This window comes from Dermacentor variabilis, chromosome 9 (assembly GCF_050947875.1).
Source record: "Dermacentor variabilis isolate Ectoservices chromosome 9, ASM5094787v1, whole genome shotgun sequence".
NCBI classification, from domain to species: domain Eukaryota; kingdom Metazoa; phylum Arthropoda; class Arachnida; order Ixodida; family Ixodidae; genus Dermacentor; species Dermacentor variabilis.
In genome coordinates, this window is record NC_134576.1 from 14,135,879 (window position 1) to 14,160,175 (window position 24,297).

At 43.1% G+C, this 24,297-nt stretch overlaps 1 protein-coding gene across 1 annotated transcript in view; it reads right to left on the bottom strand.

The window, feature by feature from the left end:
• Positions 1-24,297, bottom strand: part of LOC142558616 (uncharacterized) — a 217,623-nt gene that overhangs the window by 182,597 nt on the left and 10,729 nt on the right. The window lies entirely within an intron of this gene.

The following is a 24,297-nucleotide window of genomic DNA, read 5'->3' on the forward strand; positions in this document are numbered from 1 at the left end:
TGTATACAACCAATTGCATTGTCGGTTGCCATTTCGTGCTTACGTCTACTGTTGATTATGGGAGAGCCAGCAATTTTTGTTAATGCCTTTTGAATGAACACCAAAAGGTTTCGTCTTCGCCTTTAAAGGCAGAAGTCCATTGAACATATGTGTTCCAATCATACAATTTTATTGTGAACTCACACACAAAACTGCCATTTGTGGCAGTTCGTGTGTGAGTTGAGTTTAGGTAGTTTATCTGATTTGAAATGATAAGGGGAAGGTTCTAATTTGAGCCATTGCATGGCAACGACACGTGCACATCAACACAGCCACAGCATAATCCTGAGATAAAACTGATCTCAGCGTTTTTCTTCCAAAAATAACGTTAGGCACAATCATAAAAGAACCATGCCAGTGGTTTCACGTTCATCGCGCGAAGTGCATGAAATTATCTGCCCTCTTTGAGCATAGCTGTTATGGCGAGCGAAGTCGGCGCAACCAGGACATAACACAGGGTTAGTTATAAATTATGCGAGCCTAAATGTTGTTCATATATCACACCCACCTCCTCTCGCACCTAATGGTTCGTCGCTCATTCAGGCAATAGGACGCACGACTGAAGCGCCATTGTGACGCCACGCGTGGACGCGGCAGTGACACGTGGGCCGCTGAGCTCATTTCAGGGGCACACGCAAGCAAACTTACGGGTGACTGCCATGTGCAGAAGCGCACTGCAATGTACAGTGCTTTAATGCGGCGCGCAGGCGCGATGTCTCTACTGCTGCATGACTGTCAGGCTGAAAGCGGTGACGCGTCAAGTTGTTTCTGAAGGAAGGGCGCGCGTAATTCTCCCTTATTGCTCTATGCCATCTAAGGCCGCCTTTAAATAGGGTCAAACTACACATTTGGTATTGGGTGCACTTTTTTTAGTATTTCCACAGGGAGATTGCGGTGCTTCTTGATCTAGTTACTGAAAGACGTCAGAGAAAGGTGACGCCGTCAATCAAAACCCGATTGAGTGCAGTGTACGTATAGAACAGAAATTATGCTTTCACTGATTATTTTGGAATGGAAGTTCATTTATCATATGCGCAAAGAATATAATCCGTGGGGCGTACTCAAACGGTTGAAATTTTTGGCGGGTACAGCCAGCCTTCTATATGCACTAAAATAAAAATATCAACGGGAAAGTGCCAATGGTAGATTTACACGGATTATTTAGAGGGGCAGCACATTTAAAGGGACACTAAAGACCAATATTAGGTAGAGGAGGATTAAAAAAATTACGTTTCTGCAATAAAGAATTCTTCATTCCTTGCGAGAGCAGGACATTTTTAAGCGGATAAATGACGAATATGAAACGGCAGAGTTCCGCCATCTGTTGTTATCTATGGCACCTCCTATGTGACATCAACACTGACTGATTCGCAGAGCACCATTCAAGGAGCTCACGTGGTGTTAACGTCAACTCGTCCATTTTGGTATGAGTGGTTCAAATTGAGTAGCAGCAGTGGGACCTTCCGCGAAAATGTTCTGCTCAATAAAGTGGTATATTGGTATGCACAAAACGATGAGAAACTTAGAAAAAATAATCTAACAATCGAGGTCGTCTTAATATTCTTCTTTGAGGCCCCTTTAAGCCAACTCTACTGTTATTTAACGGTAAAAATTTAACGGTAACGGTACACCAAAATAGAGCTCGGCTTACTCCAAAACCTATATTCTTTTACGATCAGGGTAACTACCAGGCAATGAACAGTGAATTAACTGATTTTCCTTCGGCTTTTTCACAGGTTTGCTCAGAAAAAGATGTTAACATTGCTTGGAGCGTACTGAAAGCTGAAATAGTTGCACTAATTTCGGAGCACATACCATAAAAATTTCTAACTGCCAAACGTCGGAAAGATAAACCATGGATCACCCCCGAAATCCGTCAACTCCTTAGAAGAACACGCCATCTTTTTCAGAACCTCTGAGAAAGCAAAATGCCAGTTACTTCTGAAAAATTGTTTTCTTTCCAGCAAATTTGTAAATCGAAAATTAGTGAAGCGAAGCGTCATTTCTTCAGTACTTTAGACGCAAAGATACGAAACATTGACAACATTATATGGAAGCTTGCCAAAAAACCAGGAAAGAGAAAATTGGTGTACAATGTATCACGTCTGACAATGGCACCATAACAAATGAGGAATTGAAAGCCACTGCTTTCAACGATTATTTCAGGTCCGCCTTTTCCGCTAATTCAGCAATGAGCAATATCCCTTTACCGTCTTGCGCGTCAGTTCTTCAGGAAATGCCCGCTATCACTTTATCAATTCATGGTATTTTTCAAATCCTTACCAGCCGAGGCACAAACAAAGCGACAGGTCCTGACGGCATACCCAATCGCGTGCTTAAAGAATGTGCTACTTCTCTTAGCAATCTTCTTCATACAATGTATATGACGTCATTATCTGCAGGAATCATGCCGGACGAATGGAAGTTTTCTCATGTGGTTCCTGTCTATAAGAAAGGACCAAAAAATAACGTAGAACAATATCGCCCAATTTCTCTCATATGCGGCGCTTGGAAAATTATGGAACAGATCGTATACAGCAACCTAATAAGGCACTTGAATTCGGAAAATTTTTTTTTACACTGAACAGCATGGCTTTCGCGCCGGATTTTCTTGTGACACACAGTTAAAGGAATTTCCTTTTGACATAACAACTGCATTAGATCAAGGTACTAGCGCTGACTGTGTTTTTAGATTTCAAAAAATCATTCGATCGGGTACGACATGATTGTATAATACACAAGCTTCAGCATTTAAAAATTCCCGTTTACCTGATGAACTGGTTAATTAACTACTTCGTAAATCGAAGACAGATAACAGTGGTAAATGGGTGTTGCTCATCAGCTATTCCAGTCACGTCCGGAGTACCGCAGGGGTCTGTTCTGGACCCGTTATTATTTCTTATCTTTATTAACCATATAGCTAAGAACATCCAGTCAAACCTACGATTTTACGCAGACGACTGCGTTGTTTACCGCTCAATAAACAATCCAAACGACAGTAAAATCCTTCAAGAGGACCTTAATAAAATTTTGAGCTGGTGTGCCACTTGGTGCATGACACTAAATGAATCAAAATGCAACGACGTGTGCTTTTATAGGAAAAAAAACTGACGTTTCCCATTCTTACAGGCTGAATAATTCAACCATTTCCAGCGTAACAGGGGCCAAGTACCTCGGCGTTCACTTCTCAAGCGATCTTACTTGGCAGGATTACATTGCAGAGATTTCAGCGAAAGGGAATAACACACTAATGTTCTTGGCTCAAAATTTTCATCCCTGTCCTCTGGCAACCAAAAATTAATTATACACGACATACGTAAGGCCTATTCTTAAATACGCGTGTACGATATCGGACCATTATAAGGACAACCTTAAACGCATCTTAGAGCGCGTGCAAAACCGAGCGGCACGCTTTATCGCTGGGAGCTATCGCAGAGCTAGTGGCGTCACACAAATGAAAATACGCCTAGCGCTTACGACGTTAGCCTAACGCCGGCGCTGCTTGCGTCTCAAGTTTTTTCGCAAGATCTTTTACAACAATACTGGCATTAATAAATAAAAACACATGCTTAACCCTCATTACATATCCCATCGCCGTGAACACACATTAAAAGTAAGGCCAATGAAGTCAAGAACGAACTTGTTAAAGTATTCTTTTTTTCCCAAGGGCATCAATGAAATGAATGCTCTGCCTGAGGATACCGTTTCTAAAACATTAAATTCAGCCTTTTTCAATGAATTGCTTAACATGTGATCAGGTCGCGTGTTTCGATGTTTTCTTTTTCATTTTATTTTTCGCGTTTGCTTGCCTACTACATGTATTTCTGATTGTATATGTGTTCATATGTTCATGTATGCCCATGTATGTGTATATATATACATATAGTCCTTTCTTTTTTTTTCCTTTTTTTTTTAGATAGTTATGCTGTCTGCACTGCATTATTCGTCACCATGTTCTTTGTTATGTAACCTTAATTACAACTGTTTAACGTATGTATTATTCCCCCCCCCCACTGTATTGCTCTCTGAACGAATGTGGGACTGTATAATAAATAAATAAATAACATTCATGCCGAAATTGTTCGCCGCACGATACCTCAAGAAATTTTCAAAGCCTGCAGGCAAGCTTTCAATAACAGCATGTACGTGTTCTAGAGTTTTAGCTGCTTCAACGTTGAGAAACGTCAGCGAATGTCACAACATTTCTTTAAAACGAAGCTTTGCTTGCCTCTTCCTTGTATTTTTCCACTGCTGCTGCTGCTGTCTTGCACGCCGCAGGGGGAGGTGGTTCAAAGCGTGCGCATGCGTGGCAGGCAAAGAGGAAAAGCGCCGGTAAAAGCTCGGTTGGACCTTCCGATCGCGTTGCTAAAATGCCTCTGCAGTTCCCTGGGCCTGATCCTTTTACTTCTGTGATCATCCGTGACCACCCTCAAAAGCATAGCGAAAATTCCAGCGCTTACGTTTCTACTGACGTGCAACAGCCCAGCCCAGGATGTAGATGGAATGGTAGAGATGCGGTAAGAAGAGGCGGCAGATAATTGTGTAGAATCGACGCAGTGACCATGGCACACATTCGCGAAAGGAGTGAATTGCCCCTCCTCACTCGTAGCTCGCATACATGAAGGGAAGGCGGGAAATTGAAAAGGCGATGTAAAAAGGCAAGAGAACGCTACTACTGTAGACACGACTGTTGCTGCGGACAAATTTCATAAATGTCAAGGTACGGTTCCTGCTGTTTCTGAAAAAAGGAAACACCGCGCCAGTTTATCCATCAGACAACTGAAGGAGGGCATGCAGACGCGTAGTGAGCAGACGACGCTACACGGAAGCGTCGTCGACGCTTCTCTGCCCGCCGCGGCAGCATTGTGGCTACGGCGTTCCTCGACGTCGCGCGTTCGACCTCCAGCGCAGCACTTCGGCAGGGGCGAAATCCAAAAACGATCGCATGATTATATTGACGTGCTAGTTAAAGAGCCGCGTCAAAATTCATCTGGAGTCCATCGCTACGGCGTGCCTTATAATCCGATTCTGGTTTCGGCTCGTTCAGCCCCACAACGGAATTAAAGTTTAACACTTCTGGCACGATGCGATGTGCCTTGCGAGGCAATGCAATGCTAACCTACTCGGAGGTTATGAACAATGGCGCACAACAACGCCTCAAGCAAACACGTCTCGATGTGTGTTCTGTGTACTACGCAAACAAACGACAGTGGTTCACGAAAGGTAAGGTTTAACATGAACCCAGCACTCTCGTATTGGACTAAACGCTGAAGAAACTAAATAATCGCAGTCAACATCACGGCAATTAATCTTTAGTCAAAGCAAACAGTAGGGAAAGCTTTGCTCACATCGATTGCCACATTGTGTGGGATCCCTATGATTATCGTTCAAAGTCACAGCGTCGCAAAATTACCCAACTTTATCATCTCGAGGATGAGAAGGAGAATGTAATGTCTCTGCACGAGCGGATTCGGGCAGGCAGCTGCCGCGCAGGAAAGTCAAATTAAGTTTGCTGACAGCACAGGATTATTAATGCGAAATAATAACACGACTCATGGGGCAGAAAAGCCGGATCTCCGAAACGAGTTCATCTCTGAGATCATCATCAGCAGTTGGGTCATCAGCGCCTTGTATGATGTCTGTACCAATACAGAATTAAAGTTAGAACAAGTTAGAGTAAGGGGACTTAAGGTATGAGCAACTTTGTTGCCAAAAGAGTGGTTGGGTATGCATGGTACCAATGATTTTTACTGAAACGATGGTCGACGATGGACGCGGGACTCAATGTGGATTAAAGTGAATTAGGGGAAGAAAATGAGTGAAGGTAAATTAAAGTGGATTAATGTGGTTAAAAGTTGTAACACGGTGAATTGAAATGTCCTAAGGTGAGTTAAAGTTGAGTAAGGTTGGTACAAATTAGGGCAAGGTGTATTATGCTGGATTGAAGTGATACTAAAGGTGGATTACTGCTGGTATAAATTAGAGCAAGGTAGGTTAAGGCGGATTAAGGTAGAGTTGTATGACGTCCCGTATTGTGGACGTAGCCAATTATTTAGGGAAATCAAAATGAATTCAGATCCTGTAAGGATACGTAAGTGACTGTCAATTCTTTTTTCGCCGTATCCCTTATTAAATTTCGTTGCTTCGTCGAACACCGTGTCTTCTTTTACTGCGTGAAACTCGGAAATCTTCTCTTAGTGGCGTTGAACATAGCTGTATGCCACGTGACGGTACAGTGGCTAACCTTTGCGCGCCAGCTTTTGCGAGAGTAGGGTCATCATCATAAACTCGCTGGCTGGGGGACACTGGACTCCGCAATGCTCCGCAGGGTGCCAACGGTTGGCTTACGAAGAGTTGTACCGCTGCCGCTGTGCAAACTTCCGCGGCTGACAAGTCAGCACCGTTTCTTTTTCTATGCAAAGCGGTGAGTACGCTTCAAGTTAAAGAAAAAAATAAGAATACGCTACATTGGAAACCAAAAATTAATGTTACAGCAAATTCCATAGGTACAACACAACACCCGCAAAACAGCTTACATTATATCTAGTTGGCCAAATGCTGAATAGAGAGACAGAGAAAGAGCCGTGATATTTACTTTTTTTCAAGTTACCACGTTTTGACACCACTATTTCAAGCGGCTATTCCAGAAAACGGCTGATAAGGCCGCGTCAAACTCGTCAGAATCCTTGTTCTTAGAAAAAAGGCATAAGCTAAGCTGTCCTTGCCAACAACATTAGGAACAGGAATTAGGAGATTAGAAGAACAGGAGATTCGGAACGTTAGCCTTTCAGTCTCCTTATTGGAGAAAGAAATGTATTTCTCGCGTTAGCCGCCTGTGTCAGTTGAACTTCCTGGGTTGATTTGTTTCTGCATTCGTTTTCCCTTCCTTTTGTGCAGTGATATATATATATATATATATATATATATATATATATATATATATATATATATATATATATATATATATATATATATATATATATATATATATATATGTAAATAATTCCATTTTTATTGCAATTTTAGGGTGCTTCAACGAAAGCTTTGACAATAGTTTTGGTAGAATAGAACATATTCTTGCTGAACATAATAGTGTACCTGACAGGTGTATTCAGTTCGCGCAGGCAGCGTGGTTTGTGTGCGTGACTGGGCAGTGTCGGCAGAGGAGTGCCCTGATCCATAACAAAAAGCGAGAGAAAGAATTAAACATAACGCTTATACAATGAAATCGCATATAGAATGAATAAAATAAAAGACAATAACACGCTTGTACAATGAACAATACGTGCAAGCAAGTATAGGCGAACGCAAAGAACAAGAGCAAGAACCGCCTCGGATGACAAAAAATGTTCTGCCTTGAAATATGTGGATTGCACCCGAGCTCTCAAGAACGTTTCTCGGTTACATGGTGGTGGATGGGCGCTCATAGTATTTAGTTTCTTAAAGTAAGAAGGAATATAAAACGTGTGAGTTCTACGGCCATATTTTGTCAAAATTCTGTGAACAACATAATACTCTATTCTTCTTAGGGGGCATCTTTAACATTATGCATACTAAAAGCAGTAGAAAAGTAGTTTGTTTCAACGACATCGGGAATGTATTGTTTGCCAAGATCAAGCATGTTGAAACGGCTCATACCAGTCACATAATTTTCACCCAGGTACTGCAAGGCGTAAGATAAATGTGCGGCTATTTTATGAAGGATAGTATCCAATGTTTATAATTTGTGCAGAGAAACTAGTTCATGAATTGTTAACCGATATCGCACAAGCTATTCACCGAGACCTTTCTAAACCATGCATTTCACAGACACGTCACAAACAGATAGCAAGGCATAAAGGTAGGCACGGACATGTCTTAGATGCTTCGCCACATATTAGTTTCTGACAGTATCGCCAACAAACATGCTTATCCTGAGTGGTCAAGGTAATGGTATAAATTCTACCATGTTACGGTAAGGTTATTCTTCCACGCACCTTTTATGTTGAATTACTTGGTTACAGAGGCAATGACACTGTCAAATTGATCTCTAGAACAAGATACATAACAATCGTGCCCGCGTAGCGAGAACATTTTGATACATGATCACTCAAGAAGCGATCTAACTCTTTATCAACCTTACTAAGGTAAATATTACTAAGGAGAGCAGCAACTTTAGAACCAATGCAGATTTCTGACTTGTGCATAAACAAACCCTTTTTCATTCTACTAGCGCCGACTTTTAAATACATGGACAAGATTTCAAGGAAACACCCATTGAAACACCCCATTTCTCTGTTAAAATTGGTTCATCTGTGCTAGCTCGTTCAGTTGTGCTTGTCAGCAACTTGTCGCTCGCGTAATACCTGCCTTCCGCCGGTCCATGCAACGAGGACTACCTTGTTTTCCTCGATGCTTGTGGGAACTACCCGGCTTCAGCAGTTCGTATTCAATGAGCAGGCTCTTTAATTTCACGACTTGAACTAACCAAGTCATACAGCGAGATTTCAATGATGATGAAGGTTTGCACAAACCCTTTGGTTTACTAGACCCAAACCAGCGAACGCTTTCCAATATCATTGAATGTGTGCAGCTGGGCCGTTTTCTGTGACTTCGATGTGTCGCGTTCTACCAGCTGCCACGGCCACGGTGGTAGCAGCTTCGCTACAGTCATTAGGCGACACTCAACTAGTGGAGTACTCATTTCTTCACTGAGTTTTCCTCCACGCAGTGAGAAAGGCTGCTTCGCTGTAGATCGGTTATGGAAAATTGTGGCACATGTGTGGTTTCGTTTATGGCGGAATAGGAAGGATGTTCACAGCTTGAATTTAGATTCAGAAAATGTTTGAAACTGGCGTTTGACCTGTGAACATGTGACGACTGCACGGTTGGTTCTGTATACAAATAGAGCTTTGTGCGGGACTCGTCCTCAGGGCCGCGGTTGCGAGGCGGATTCCTGAATGGTGAACAGGCATATTTAAATACTGGGGGCAGCAGACATACACTATCGCGTCATAGTCTAAGACACGAGAAGACAAAGCTCATGTAAAAGTTCAAAGGGCATTTCCTTTGAATACCCCTTGTCATTCGTAATAGAAGCTTCAATCAGTTCATTATTCTCAGGCATTTAGCCCTAAAGTATTTTGATATGCGGAATTAATATGAATTTTGAGTGCAACATAATGCCGAGAAACTTGTGCTCTGTGCTTGTAGGTAATGTAGTACCAAAGAGTTCAATAGCAGCTTATGGTCCCATTCCTCTCTTATTCGTGAAAAAGGCACATGTACTGTTCCGTATGCTAAACCTAAAAGCGTTGTCGTCAGCCCTTTTAGGCCCTTTCTTTAGGCCATGCTGAACATGCGATTCGCAGATAGCAATGTTGCACGATTTTAAACCAATCTGCTCGTCTTCTACGTATACAGAGTGCAAAATTCATCGTGGAATTACGGTGCACAGAGAATTCACTTTTACTATGAACAGCTAAACACACCACCATAAGGAACATCAGTTTCTTGAGCAAATGACGTTGGCAAGACCTGCCCAACCCTTACACGGAAGCTGCGGTTAGAAAGGTAACTTTCGATCGTACTTCACATATTTCTGCATAGACCCATGGCGGAAAGGTTTCGGAGAATACCAGAGCGCCATATGGTGTCATACGCTTTCTCCAAATTAAGGAATGCGCAGAGAAAAAACTGTTTGCGTATGAAGGAGTCCGTAATGTTATCCTCAATATGGAGAGAGTGGTCTGATGTCCAGCTACCTTCGTGGAAGCCACACTGTTAAGGATCTAGGATTCCGTTGCTTCCCGTGAGAAAGATTAGACGCGTGCTTATCACCTTTTCAAAGAGCTTGCAACAGACAACTTGTCAGCGCTAGAGGTTTGCAACTGCTGGGTAAGGGCGCGTACTTGCCTTGTTTAAGTATCAGGTCAACTATAGCTTCTTTCAACGGGGTCGGAATGTAGCCAGCCACCCACGTGACATTAAAAACAGAGACGAGTGCCTTTTTTGTGCTTCAGGGTGCATGTAATTAACCATTTCGTACACGATACGGTCCCCATTTGGTGCCGAGCTGTCGCAACAATTGGGAGAGGTCTGAAGTTTAGCTAGACGAAATGCTGAATTGTATGCCTCGTTTCGCGCGCATTTGCGATCGAGGCGCTGTCGCTCTGCACGTTCTTAAAACCTCAGGAAAGTTTCCGTGTAGTGTAATGCATGGGAGTTAGTTCTAGGTTTTCACCCAGAAAATCTTCCTGATCTTCCGGGCTGTCACCTTGTGTATTTACCAGAAGCAGAGGGTATGACTGCCGGCTCTTTAATTTATTAAAGCGAAGCTTTCCATGCCCTACTGATTTGTCCTTGAGCGTCGAAAACTCACTGTAGAAAAGCCAACTTTCACATCTGCTTAAAACACTACAATTCACAAAACGAAATGTTAACGCCTCGCATTTTCTGTTTTCTTTAGGTGCATGTTGACTTAATAAGAATGAACCAACGTGTTATGGTGTTACATAAAATACATACTCCTCGGTAGACGTCAGCAGGTGTCGAGTATGCCTATGCCCTTGCCTAGTGTGGAGCGTCATTAGGAATCCCGACGAAAGAAACCACTTCTCGATAGTTCTCAGTCTAACAAAACGAAATGTTCACGCCTCGCATTTTCCCAGAGGGGAAGCCGACCCCGCCAATGGGGAACTATGTCGAGAGATTACATACTTAAGCCGAGAATACATTGCCGATATTAGTATAGACGATGCTGCGAAAATGTTAACAAGTTTTATTATTGACGCGTGTACAAAGTTTATTAAACCAACTAACGGAGTAGCTAATAAACGTCACATCTCCAGGTGAGACGAGCTCACCGGGAGTAGCGCATGCACACAGAGTTCACTGAAATCGCAAGTTGGGTCTGCTAGGCTTGACACCACCGCTGTCGCCATAAAGTGAGCTTCCCTGCTTATCGGAGACAGCAACTGCGCATGAACACAGGCTCCTCCTAGGTTCTGAAAAAAAAATTAAAGACCTTTTTTTAAAGAAATATGGTTGAACGCCAGGCTACCCAGACGGACTGTATATATCTGGATTGCATTACTCGCGTCACGCAATGTATTCCCTGCCATCAGCATGGGTAGGCCGCGGCAGAAGAAGCTGCCGCACGTGAACGCAAGCGCGGGTGCGATGGTGCCAGTAAGGCCGATCCCGTGTATCGGCAACGGCAAGCCGGGTGGGACACGATTGCGCAGTCGAGATGCCTACTGGGCTTGTAGTGCTCAGCATGTACGTCATACCAAACACGTCTCCTTGTGACGCGGGAACGTTCCTGGCAGAAAGGATTAAGACCTTAAAGCCACATAGTACGCCGATCCTCCTGTGTGATGACTTTAACATCGACGTGGCGAAAGAGCATGACAAATGGATTGAGAGTTTCATGCTAGATCGTTGCTCGTTGAAACTGAAGACGCTGCAGAGACCGACGACGCAACACCTTTCCTGCATTGATCTCACGTTTGCAAGCAGGCTGTCACGTTACGATGGCAGAGCCTCTGACCGTCTACCAAAGCGATCACAATGCAATACAGTGGAACTGCAGAGTCGTCCATGAAAGCGTGAGTGCGTGAGTGACTTGTTAAAAACTTCGCAGCATCGTCTATACTATCAACGTCTACATGAGATACAATAAAGGCTATGCAACTTAACGAAACGTGTCTCCATTCAACTTCAACGTTCAAAACGTACCATGCTAAACAAGGAATCAAATCACGTATGCATAGCATCGGATTGCTCAACATTTCTTGGGTTCGATGCATGGTCGTTGGCTTTGAACTTTGAATGTGATTCAGTTTTCATTGGGGGAAAGTTTCGCGTTCAACCATCTTGCTTTAAGAAAGGGGCTTTGATTTTTTTGCGCTGTTCCACACTTTCGTTTCATTCTTGTCAGAATTTATACTGCATACATACTTTTCCCAAGTATGTCTGCTTGCATGTCGACGTGTTCTCCGGCTCTGTAACTTAATTGGTTTAAAATTTATGAGGTTTTTGGCAGTTGGAGAATTACAAAGCAATCCGCAAGCTTTGTTTTGATGATTGCGTGCCTTCTGACATTTCTCGTCCCACCAGGAGATGTGACGTTTATTAGCTACTCCGTTAGTTGGTTTAATAAACTTTGTACACGCGTCAATAATAAAACTTGTTAAAATTTTCGCAGCATCGCCTATACTAATATCGGCAATGTATTCTCGCCTTAAGTATGTAATCTCTCGACATAGTTCCCGATTGGCGGGGTCGGCTTCCCCTCTGGGAAAATGCGAGGCGTGAACATTTCGTTTTGTTAGACTCAGAACTATCGAGAAGTGGTTTCTTTCGTCGGGATTCCTAATGACGCTCCACACTAGGCACGGCATAGGCATACTCGACACCTGCTGAGGTCTACCGAGGAGTATGTATTTTATGTAACACCATAACACGTTGGTTCATTCTTATTAAGTCAACATGCACCTAAAGAAAACAGAAAATTTTCTGTTAGGCACCCTCCCACATCGCAACGAGATCACCCTATAGAGGGCTATGAGCGTTCACATCAACTACTATGTATGTATCAAAAAGTTCATTGATGAAGCTCTGAAATTTGGTGGTTTTGTAAAGTTAATAACTAGAACGAATGTAAAACGACGGTGACTAGCTTATCAAACAGCAGTGCTCGGATAGCAACTGCATCTAGGGACGTTCGCAGTTTTAATTGCTGGCAAGCAATACCTTTTATAACTATTGTGACAACACCATCCGACGAGGCGACAGCATTGTCGCCGTCTTCGCGGAAAGTGGTAGATAGTCTTAGAAAGTTAGTCTGTGTTGACTTTAGGTGTCTTTCCTGGAGACATAGCACCTTTAGGCTGAATTTACGAAGGAGTTGTTTAACATCGTCAAGATTGGGAAGAAGTCCCCAGACGTTCAACTGCCGTATCTGTGCCTCCATGTTAGGAAAGGCAATTAGGATGTGCGCTTAGGTTGACGTAGCTTAACATACAAGGCATTTTCAGGGCCCCGTAATGCAAGGTTTGCCTTTCTTGCCGTGCGCCTGAGACTCGAGGTGGTCATTCAGTGCTGGCTGCGCCGTCTGGCTAGACCCATTGCCTTTCGCGAGACGCTGGACACACGCTCTTGGGAGCGGCGTGTTTGCCTCCTTGATGGAATGTAAAGCCGCGCTGGCTGCTGTCTGGTGGCACTGCCGCGACCCCGCTCTTTGTCGGCCGGGCAGATGCTGGAGTGTGGTGTGCGGGTAGCACTCTTATGCGCCGCATCAATGAACATGTTTCCGCGCTTCCTGAAACGAGATTATCTCTTTAACCTTCTGTGTAATGATAGCTTCTACTTTTTCCACGCAGGACATGATCGGAATTATACGGCATGACCACCATCGCAGGTCGCACAGTGGAGCATGCCAGTGAAGTTTTCGGAAGCATGTTCTTTCTCTTGACATTTATTACAAGTGAGCCCGCCTCGGCATTTGTGCGAGCCATGGACAAATCTTTGACATTTGAAACATTTACGTGGATCTGGTATGTATGGTCTTACTCTGGTCTTTGTGTACACTGTTTCAAGACATTCTGGCAGCACAGTCATCGAAGATGAGAATGACATATTTTGTAGGAATTGTCGCGTTTGATCGTTATTCTTTGCACTTTTACAACATCCTGCTCCTTCGTCCATGCAGTAGTTCCGCTTCGCTCGTATTGAAGACGTCATCATCGGATATCACATATTTGGATGGCTTTATTGAGCGATGTGGAGTTCATGTAATTTGAATATCACCAAAAACCAGGAGGTATTAAGTATTTTCATGTTGGAGCTTGTGGAGTACCTGAAGCAACATATCGCCGCTAGCAATCTTAGTGACTTTGTATCAAGGACCCAACGCGTCGGTGAAAACTTTCGCAACGATGAAAAGAGAAAGGTGTCTGACTGTCTTTTCCGGCATTGAATATGTATAACGTGGCTGCGCGAAAAATATTCCTTATGTTGTAAAAAAAATTGTAGAATTCATTCGGTGTGCCCTCTTTTAGAAAGAGGGCGAACGGAGAGTGGGGGCAAAGTGCTTAAAGCCATGAATCAATTGAGTTATGCAACTGTGCCAGCCGCCCACCACCAAGCCTCGTGGCTCGAGGGGACGTTTTGACACATACACCTGGTCAAGCACAAATCTCGGTCTATAGTTGCGCAAGGAATCTGTGGTGGACGACAACCGGTTTGCTGGCATAGATGGTAAAGGAAGGCCAAATAATCGGGTTCACTCTTTTCTGTGGACAAGTTGAACCCTCGACGTGGCAAAAACGTAGATATGGAAGTGACACCACGCTAAAGCCTCGCCTTTATCTCCTGGCGCGTCGCACCTGGTTCCCAGATGCACATGTCGTCGACGTACATGAATATTGAAACGAAGTGCAGTAACTCAATAATCATGCCTAAAATGGCGAGATCGAATAGTGTTGAACTAAGGAAACTTTCTTGTGCAACACCGCGCGACACGTAACGGCCTGCTGTATCTCCGTCGGGAGTGCTCAAAACTTGGCCAGTCTTACAGGTAGGTGGCTACCCAACAGCATAGCTGGCCTCCAATGCCGTAGTTATCATGCGACATCGAGAATAGCTTTAAGTCAGACATTATCAAATGTTCCTTTGATGTCTACTAACACAGCAGCAGCTACCCTGTGTATTTGTTATTTCCCGTTATGGGGGGGGGGGGTGGAAAAAAGTTGAAAGATGCTATCTATTTACGAGCACCCCTTGCGAAAACATCTCAGTTTTCGCCGGATGCCCGTTCGATGTCTATGAAAACAACTCCTGGCTGAAGAGTATCGTTCGTTCCATGACTTTATCTACGCAGCTCGCTAGTGTGACTGGCCTGTAAGACAGGACAGCATAAGGTGACTTGTCATGTTTGAGCAAAGCCACAATGCAACAACTTCTTTACTGTGTTGAACAGTTGGAGGCACCCAGAACAAATTGCACAAAGCAAGGGACGTTAGTTTTGCTCTCGATCTGAGATGAGAACGAGTCGAGGGAGTGACGCGATGAGGTTCCGGTAATCTTGCACGCATGGATGCAAAGATCGCTGCATTATGTATATCTATGGTGGATGGCACGCGAAGGTCATCATTAAAAAAATTAAATTATGGGGTTTAACGTGCCAAAACCACTATCTGATTATGAGGCACGCCGTAGTGGAGGACTCCGGAAATTTCGACTACCTGGGGTTCTTTAACGTGCACCTAAATCTAAGTACACGTATGTTTTCTCATTTCGCAGCCATCGAAATGCGGCCGCCGTGGCCGGAATTCAATCCCGCGACCTCGTGCTTAGCAGCCCAACACCATAGCCACTAAGCAACCACGGCGGGTGAGGTCATCATCTGCTATTGGTTGTAAATATCGGTGTAATCACGCTGTAGCAGGCGAGGCGCATGATGCTTAGGCAGAAGTCTTCGGATAGCTCGAAGTGTTTACGGTGTATACATCTAATACACAGAACGGGTACCGCTGCTGTTGTGAAAGCAGAGCACGAACGACTTTCCAGAAAAGAACTTTTTTGGGCCTCAGTTCTTGGAACAGGATCTGTAGGGCTGCCTAACCAGCATTTTCTAAATGTCATTGCACTCATTTCTGCACACGCCGTGAAGCTTGCACAGAAACGAGCGCCGAGTCAATGCACTGAGTGCATTGACTCGGTCGGAGGGAGAATCAATCCTTCAATACTTCATTTCCACACGGTGTTTTATTGCTCGAAGACTCTCGTACAACGCACCGATTGAAGGTTTAGGGTACTTTTCGAACTACTTCACGCTGTTTCCGGTAATTCTCCTCAAAATATTTTCTAGATGTGTCGGTTACGGCAAGTGTGTGCGGGAGCCTCCCAACATCTCGAATGCTTTTCGATTCCTGCACTAAACTTGAGCGTGAGCGATACCAATAAGATACCTCAGTTGGCCTTATGTTGAGATGTGGTATGATTCCGCACGATTCTGCACCCGTGCACCAAGAACCACGTGATATTTGCCTCAAAACAGAAGATAACGGGAGGCGACAGCTGTACGTCGCACTCCGAAGAAAAGCTCGCGAGTCATCATATGGAATTCTGGGAGTGTTGTAGTGAATAAAGTCCGCCAGGCAACTTCTGTTATTTCCCCTGGTGCCACCTTAGAGAGCCACCCCATGCATTGAAATTACCGACAACGATGTGAAATTCAGCACCTCAATTAAATATTCCCCGTATATATGGAGTCTGCTGGCGGAATATAATAGAATATATAGTAGAATATAATAGAATAATAATATGGAATATAATAATTATAATATATATAATAATAATTATATTTTAATATTATAATAATATAATAGAATATAAGTATTACTGCTGGCGGAATATAGCAGCCTATTGACGAAAAATTATCGCACTTCAGCTTAACAGCCACACATAGGTATTCATAGGCAAAGGGTGAAGGGAGATCTCGGTGGTTGTGGGTCAGCTCATGCTGAATGTAAATCAAGAGCCTTTTTCGTCCTACAGTCGCATGAAACATGAACTGCTTAAAACCAGGAAAGCGAGACGTTGACGTCATGTTTTCCTCACAAAATTAAAAAAAGCCCATTCCACTCGCTGTCCGAATGGCAACCTGCTGTTCATGATCTGAGAATGCCTGCCAAACGCACCCCAGCCCCTTCTTATTATTCTGATTATTTCAGTCTCATGATCCGGATCCGCGTTCACTACCTGCCCTAAGTAGATGTATTCCCTTACCACTTCCAGCGCCTCGCTACCAATGGTAAATCGCTGTTCTCTTCCGAGACTGTTAAACATTACTTTAGTTTTCCGCAGATTAATTTTTGGACCCACCCTTCGGCTTTGCCTCTCGATGTCAGTGAGCATGCATTGCAATTGGTCCCCTGAATGAATGAATAGAATTTATTCATAGGAAAGACAGAGAGGTCGACATGAGCTAGTGCGCTCTAGTCTGCTTTACTAAGAAAGGCAATATCATCAGCGAAACGCAAGTTACTAAGGTATTCTCCATTAACTCTTATCCCCAGTTCTTCCCAATCCAGGTCTCTGAATACCTCCTGTAAACACGCTGTGAATAGCATTCCAGAGATCACATCTCCCTGCCTGACGCCTTTCTTTATTGGGATTTTGTTGCTTTCTTTATGGAGGCCTACGGCGGCTGTGGAGCCTCTATAAATATCTTTCAGCATTTTTACATACGGCTCGTCTGCACCCTGATTCCATATTGCCTCCATGACTGCTGAGGTTTCGACTGAATCAAACGCTTTCTCGTAATCAATGAAAGCTATATATAATGGTTGGTTATATTCCGCACATTTCTCTATCACCTGATTGATAGTGTGAATATGGTCTATTGTTGAGTAGCCTTTACGTAATCCTGCCTTGTTCTTTGGTTGACAGAAGTCTAAGGTATCCCTGATTTTATTTGCGATTACCTTAGTAAATACTTTGTAGGCAACGGAAAGTAAGCTGATCGGTCTATAATTTTTCAAGTCTTCGGCATCCCCTTTGTTATGGATTAGGATTATGTTAGCGCTCTTCCAAAATTCCAGTACGCTCGAGGTCATGAGGCACTGCGTATACAGGGTGGCCAGTTTTTCTAGAACAATCTGCTTACCATCCTTCAACAAATCTACTGTTACCTACTCCTCCCTGGCCGCCTCCCCCTTTTGCATAGCTCCCAAGGCTTTCTTTACTTCTTCCGGCGTTACCTATGGGATTTCGAATTACTCTTGACTATTCTCTTTTCCATTATCGTCGTGGATGCCACTGGTACTGTAAAAATTTCTAAAGAACTCCTCAACCACTTGAACTATCTCATCCATATTAGTAATGATATTGCCGGCGTTGTCTCTTAACGCATACATCTGATTCTTGCCAATTCCTAGTTTCTTCTTCACTGCTTTTAGGCTTCCTCCGTTCCTGAGAGCACGTTCAATTCTATACATATTATACTTCCTTATATCAGCTGTCTTACGCTTGTTGATTAACTTCGAAAGTTCTGCCAGTTCTATTCTCGCTGTAAGGTTAGAGGCTTTCATACATTGGCGTTTCTTGATCAGATTTTTTTCGTCTCCTGCGATAGCTTACTGGTATCCTGTCTAACGGAGTTACCACCGACTTCTATTGCACACTCCTTAATGATGCCCACAAGATTGTCGTTCAGTGCTTCAACACTAAGGTCCTCTTCCTGAGTTAAAGCCGAATACCTGTTCTGTAGCTTGATCCGGAATTCCTCTATTTTCCCTCTTACCGCTAACTCATTGATCGGCTTCTTATGTACGAGTTTCTTCCGTTCCCTCCTGAAGTCTAGCCTAATTCGAGTTTTTACCATCCTATGGTCTCTGCAGCGCGCTTTGCCGAGCACTTCCACATCTTGTATAACGCCAGGGTTAACGCAGAGTATAAAGTCTATTTCATTTCTAGTCTCGCAATTGGGGCTCCTCCGCATCCACTTTCGGCTATCCGGCTTTCGGAAGAAGGTATTCATTATCCGCATATTATTCTGTCCTGCCAAGTCTACTAATAACTCTCCCCTGCAATTCCTAGTGCCTATGCCATATTCCCCCACTGACTTGTCTCCAGCCTGCTTCTTGCCTACCTTGGCATTGAAGTCGCCCATGGGTATAGTGTATTTTGTTTTGACTTTTCCCATTGCCAATTCCACGTCCTCATAGAAGCTTTCGACTTTCTGGTCTTCATGACTGGATGTAGGGGGCGTAGACCTGTACGACCTTCAATTTGTGCCTCTTATTAAGTTTCACAACAAGACCTGCCACCCTCTAGGTAATGCTATAGAATTCGTCTATGTTACCATAATTATTCCTCTATGTTATCATAATTAATCAGGAACCCGACTCCTAGTTCTCGTTTCTTCGCTAAGCCCCGGTAGCACAGGACGTGCCCGCTTTTTAGCACTGTATATGCTTGATTCCTCCTCCTAACTTCACTGAGCCCTATCATATCGCATTTCCTGCCCTCTAATTAATCCAATAGCACTGCTAGGCTCGCCTCACTAGATAACGTTCTAGCGTTAAGCGTTGCCAGGTTCAGATTCCAATGGCGGCCTGTCGGAAGTCAATGTCGGGTTCAATCTTTCACACAAACAGGCGGGGAGAATAGTAGAGCAGAAGCTCCCAGATTTGTTTTATGTGGACGATAATGTGTTGCTATAACAAGCAAGGAAGGAACGAAGGAAAATAAGATGTCCGGTTGGCTACTTTGCACAAGGGGATGAGGTAAGGGCAGGTACGGGAAGGTCGGGTATGGGCTGGTACAGGAAGATTGAGCGGCTGCACCGGCTTGCTCGTTTTCAAGGACACCACAATGAACACGATGTCATGTCCTTTCTCAACAGCCAGATTCTAAATTTAACGTATGCACGCGACAAGTCGTTCGTGGGGTTCACGGCATTATGCAAAGAGCAAGCTCTAAAGAGCAGCGTTGTAATCACAGAAGATAGAACATTTCTGTGGCGTTTCCTGATCAATCGATTGAATAGCTGCGTTAGAGCTGCAAGTTCGACAGCCATCGTTGATGACAAGTGCGATATCCAGAATTTTATCACTGTCGATATTGCTGGGACAAATACTGCAGCTCCTAAATTGCAGTGCATGTCCGACCCATTGGTGTAAACATGTGAGAGGTCACTGTCGAAGAGATATGCAGCGTCTGGCTAATATCTGTACAGAGGAAGGTAAGAATTTAAGGTTTGAAATTTAGCCTTGAAAAAATCAGGCTTTATTGTGTTCAATGAAAACTGTGATCAGACGGCGTAAATACAAGGCCAGGAAATGCCTCGCGTGAAAGAATATAAATACTTGAGTATATGGATAAACGAACGCAATAGATATATGGAAACACAGGAAAAAATAACACTAAAGGGCAAGAGAAATGCGGCCATAATAAAACACAGAGCGGTATGGGGATACAATAGGCACGAGGTGCTCCGGGGTATGTGAAAAGGTGTAATGCTTCTAGGACCAGGTACAATTCCAGGTACAATAAGGACGCATGGCAACCAAAGGTGAGTGGGACGCCTCGCATTGGGCGCTCACGGGGAGACTACAAAAAAAGCTGTGCAGGGTGATATGGGCTGGACAAGATGGGGAGTGAGGGAAGCTCGCAGTAATATTGAGCATGAAGAACGAGCGAGGACTATGGAAGAAAGTAAATGGGCTAGGAGAGTGTTCACGTATTTATACAGGAAGAACATTAAGGAAGGAACAACAGCGTTTCTGCCAATCTGTACCTCCAGTTTTCTTTATTGGTATATTTCTAATTCTACTACCTCTATTCCTGTTTAGCGTTTCTGCGAATCTGTTTCTCCACTTTTCTTTATTGGTATATCTCTAATTCTACTACCTCTATTTCTTCCTGTTTAGCGTTTCTCCGAATCTCTTCCTCCACTTTTCTTTATTCGTATATTTCTAATTCTACTACCTCTATTTCTTCCTTTTTAGCGTTTCTCCGAATCTGTTCCTCCAATTTACTTTATTGGTATATTTCTAATTCTACTACCTCCATTTCTTCCTGTTTAGCGTTTCTTCGAATCTGTTCCTCCACTTTTTTTTATTGGTATATTTCTAATTCTACTACCTCCATTTCTTCGTGTTTAGCGTTTCTCCGAATAAGTTCCTCCACATATCTTTATTGATATATTTCTAATTCTAATACTTCTATTTCTCCCTGTTTAGCGTTTCTGCGAATCTGTTCCTCCAGTTTTCGTTATTGGTACATTTCTAATTCTACTACATCTATGTCTTCCTGTTTAGAGTTTTTGCGAACCTGTACCTCCAGTTTTGTTTATTGGTATATTTCTAATTCTACTACCCCTATTTCTTCCTGTTTAGCGTTTGTGCGAATCGCTTTCTCCACTTTCTTCATTGGTATATTTCTAATCCTAATACTTCTTCTTCTCCCTGTTTAGAGTTTCTGCGAATCTGTTCCTCCAGTTTTCGTTATTGGTACATTTCTAATTCTACTACATCTATGTCTTCCTATTTAGCATTTTTGCGAACCTGTACCTCCAATTTTGTTTATTGGTATATTTCAAATTCTACTACCTCTATTTCTTCCTGTTTAACGTTTGTGCGAATCTCTTACTCCACTTTCTTTATTGGTATATTTCAAATTCTCATACTTCTATTTCTCCCTGTTTAGCGTTTCGGCGAATCTGTTCCTCCACTTTTCTTTATTGGTATATTTCTAATTCTACTACCTCTATTTCTTCCTGTTGAGCGCTTCTGCGAACATGTTCCTCCATTTTTCTTTATTGGTATATTTCTAATTCTACTACCTCTAATTCTTCCTTATTTAGCGTTTCTGCGAATCTGTTCCTCCTGTTTTCTTTATTGGTATATTTATAATTCTGCTACCTCTATATCTTCCTGTTTAGCGTTTTTGCGAATCTGTTCCTCCACATTTCTTTATTGGTATATTTCTAAATCTACTGCCTCTATTTCTTCCTGTTTAGGGTTCCTGCGAATCTGTTCCCCCAGTTTTCTTTATAGGTATGTTTCTAATTCAACTACCTCTATTTCGTCCTGTTTAGCGTTTCTGCGAAACTGTACCTACAGTATTCTTTATTGGTATATTTCTAATTCTACTACTTCTATTTCTCCCTGTTTAGCGTTTCTGCGAATCTGTTCCTCCAGTTTTCGTTATTGGTACATTTCTAATTCTACTACCTCTATTTCTTCCTGTTTAGCGTTTGTGCGAATCTGTTCCTCCACTATTCTTTATTGGTATATTTCTAATTCTACTACCTCTATTTCTTCCTGTTTAGCGCTTCTGCGAATCTGCTCCTCCACATTTCTTTATTGGTATACTTCTAATTTTACTACCTCTTTTCTTCCTGTTTAGCGATTCTGCGAATCTGTACCTCCAGTTTTCTTTATTGGTATATTTTTAATTCTACTACCTCTATTTCTTCCTGTTTAGCGTTTCTGCGAATATGTACCTCCAGTTTTATTTATTGGTATATTTTAGAGCGCAGCTCTTTGGCGTCCGTTCCTGGGTTTCGCGTCGTCGTCGGCGTCGTCGTCGGCGTCGTCGTCGGCCTCGTAACCAGCTCCGCCCCCCTTTCATCCCCCCAGCGCTAGCAGCGACCGACTGATACCGCTGGATGCCGCTGACGCCGCTAGAGAGTCAAGATAACGTGACTGCATAGAACACCGTCGCCGCCATGCAGAAAGAGGAGGAAAGGGTCCCCCCCCCTGTTCTTGTGTGGCGGATAGCTGGGGTTGACTCACTATCGCCGTCAGCGGCATCAGTCAGTCGCTGCTATCTCTTCCCTCCTCCCTTTATCGTGTTGTCCGCTTGCTGCGCGCGCTTCTGCCCCCATCGTTTGCCGCTGGGTGTACACGCCGCCCCCCTCCGCTTCCGCTTACTGCTGGTTGCTCTCGACGGCGGCGATGAGCCTCCGCTTCGGCGGCGCGAACTGCAGGGTCTTCTCGGCGGCGGCGATGAGCTTCTGCTTCAGCCTCGCTTACTGCTGGTTGCTCTCGACGGCGGCGATGAGCCTCCGCTTCGGCGGCGCGAACGGCAGGGTCTTCTCGGCGGCGGCGCTTAGCCTCTGCTTCCCCCACGGCTGTGACAACCTCGCGAGGCGCTTGTATAGATCTCGTCTTTGAGAATCAAGCATTGGTGTACCAAGTCGAACATATATCAGTCTATTTCTCCGACCACAAAGCTTCCTTCATGACTGTCAAGAACTGTTAGTGGAGTCTTTGTTAAAGGAATACGTGTGAAAAATAAAAAAAAATTATGTGATAGCGCATACATGTGTTGCTCGATTTCTTTGCCTCAATCTATCCAAAAGGTGAAACAGCTTATTTGCTGCGCTCACATTTCGCATTAGGAAGTAACGTAATCGTCGGTAGTTTTTTAATTCTACTACCTCAATTTCTTTCTCTTTAGCGTTTCTGCCAATGTGTCCCTCCACTTTTCTTTGTTGGTATATTTCTAATTCTACTACCTCAATTTCTTCCTATTTAGCGTTTCTACGAATCTGTACCGCCACTTTTCTTTATTGGTATATTTCTAATTCTACTACCTCTATTTCTTCCTGTTAAGCGTATCTGCGAATCGGTTCCTCCATGTTTATTTAGTGGTATATTTCTAATTCTACTACCTCTATTTCTTCCTGTTTTGTGTTTCTGCGAATGTGTACCTGCAGTTTTCTTTATTGGTATATTTCTAGTTCTATTACCTCCATTTCTTCCTGTTTAGCGTTTCTCCGAATCTGTTCCTCCACATTTCTTTATTGGTATATTTCAAGTTCTACTACCTCCATTTCTTACTGTTTAGCGTTTCTGCGAATCTGTTCCTCCACTTTTCTTTAGTGGTGTATTCCTAATTCTACTACATCTATTTCTTCCTGTTTAGCGTTTCTGCCAATCTGTTCCTCCACTTTTCTTTATTGGTATATTTCTAATTCTACTACCTCGTTTTCTTCCTGTTTAGCGTTTCTGCGAATCTGTTACTCCACTTTTCTTTATTGGTACATTTTTATTTCTACTAAATCTATTCCTTCCTGTTTAGCGATTTTGCGAACCCTTACCTCCAGTTTTTTTCATTGGTATATTTCTAATTCTACTACCTCCATTTCTTCCTGCTTAGCGTTTCTTCGAATCTGTTCCTCCACTTTTCTTTATTGGTATATTTGTAATTCTACTACCTCCATTTCTTCCTGTTTAGCGTTTCTGCGAATCTGTTACTCCACTTTTCTTTATTGGTACATATTTATTTCTACTACCTCCATTTCTTCCTGTTTAGCGTTTCTTCGAATCTGTTCCTCCACTTTTCTTTATTGGTATATTTGTAATTCTACTACCTCCATTTCTTCCTGTTTAGCGTTTCTCCGAATCTGTTCCTCCACATTTCTTTGTCCATATATTTGTAATTCTAAGACTTCTATTTCTCCCTGTTTAGCGTTTCTGCGAATCTGTTCCTCCAGTTTTCGTTATTGGTACATTTCTAATTCTATCACATCTATGTCTTCCTGTTTAGCGTTTTTGCGAACCTGTACCTCCAGTTTTGTTTATTGGTATATTTCTAATTCTACTACCCCTATTTCTTCCTGTTTAGCGTTTGTGCGAATCTCTTCCTCCACTTTCTTCATTGGTATATTTCTAATTCTAATACTTCTATTTCTCCCTGTTTAGTGTTTCTGCCAATCTGTTCCTCCAGTTTTCGTTATTGGTACATTTCTAATTCTAC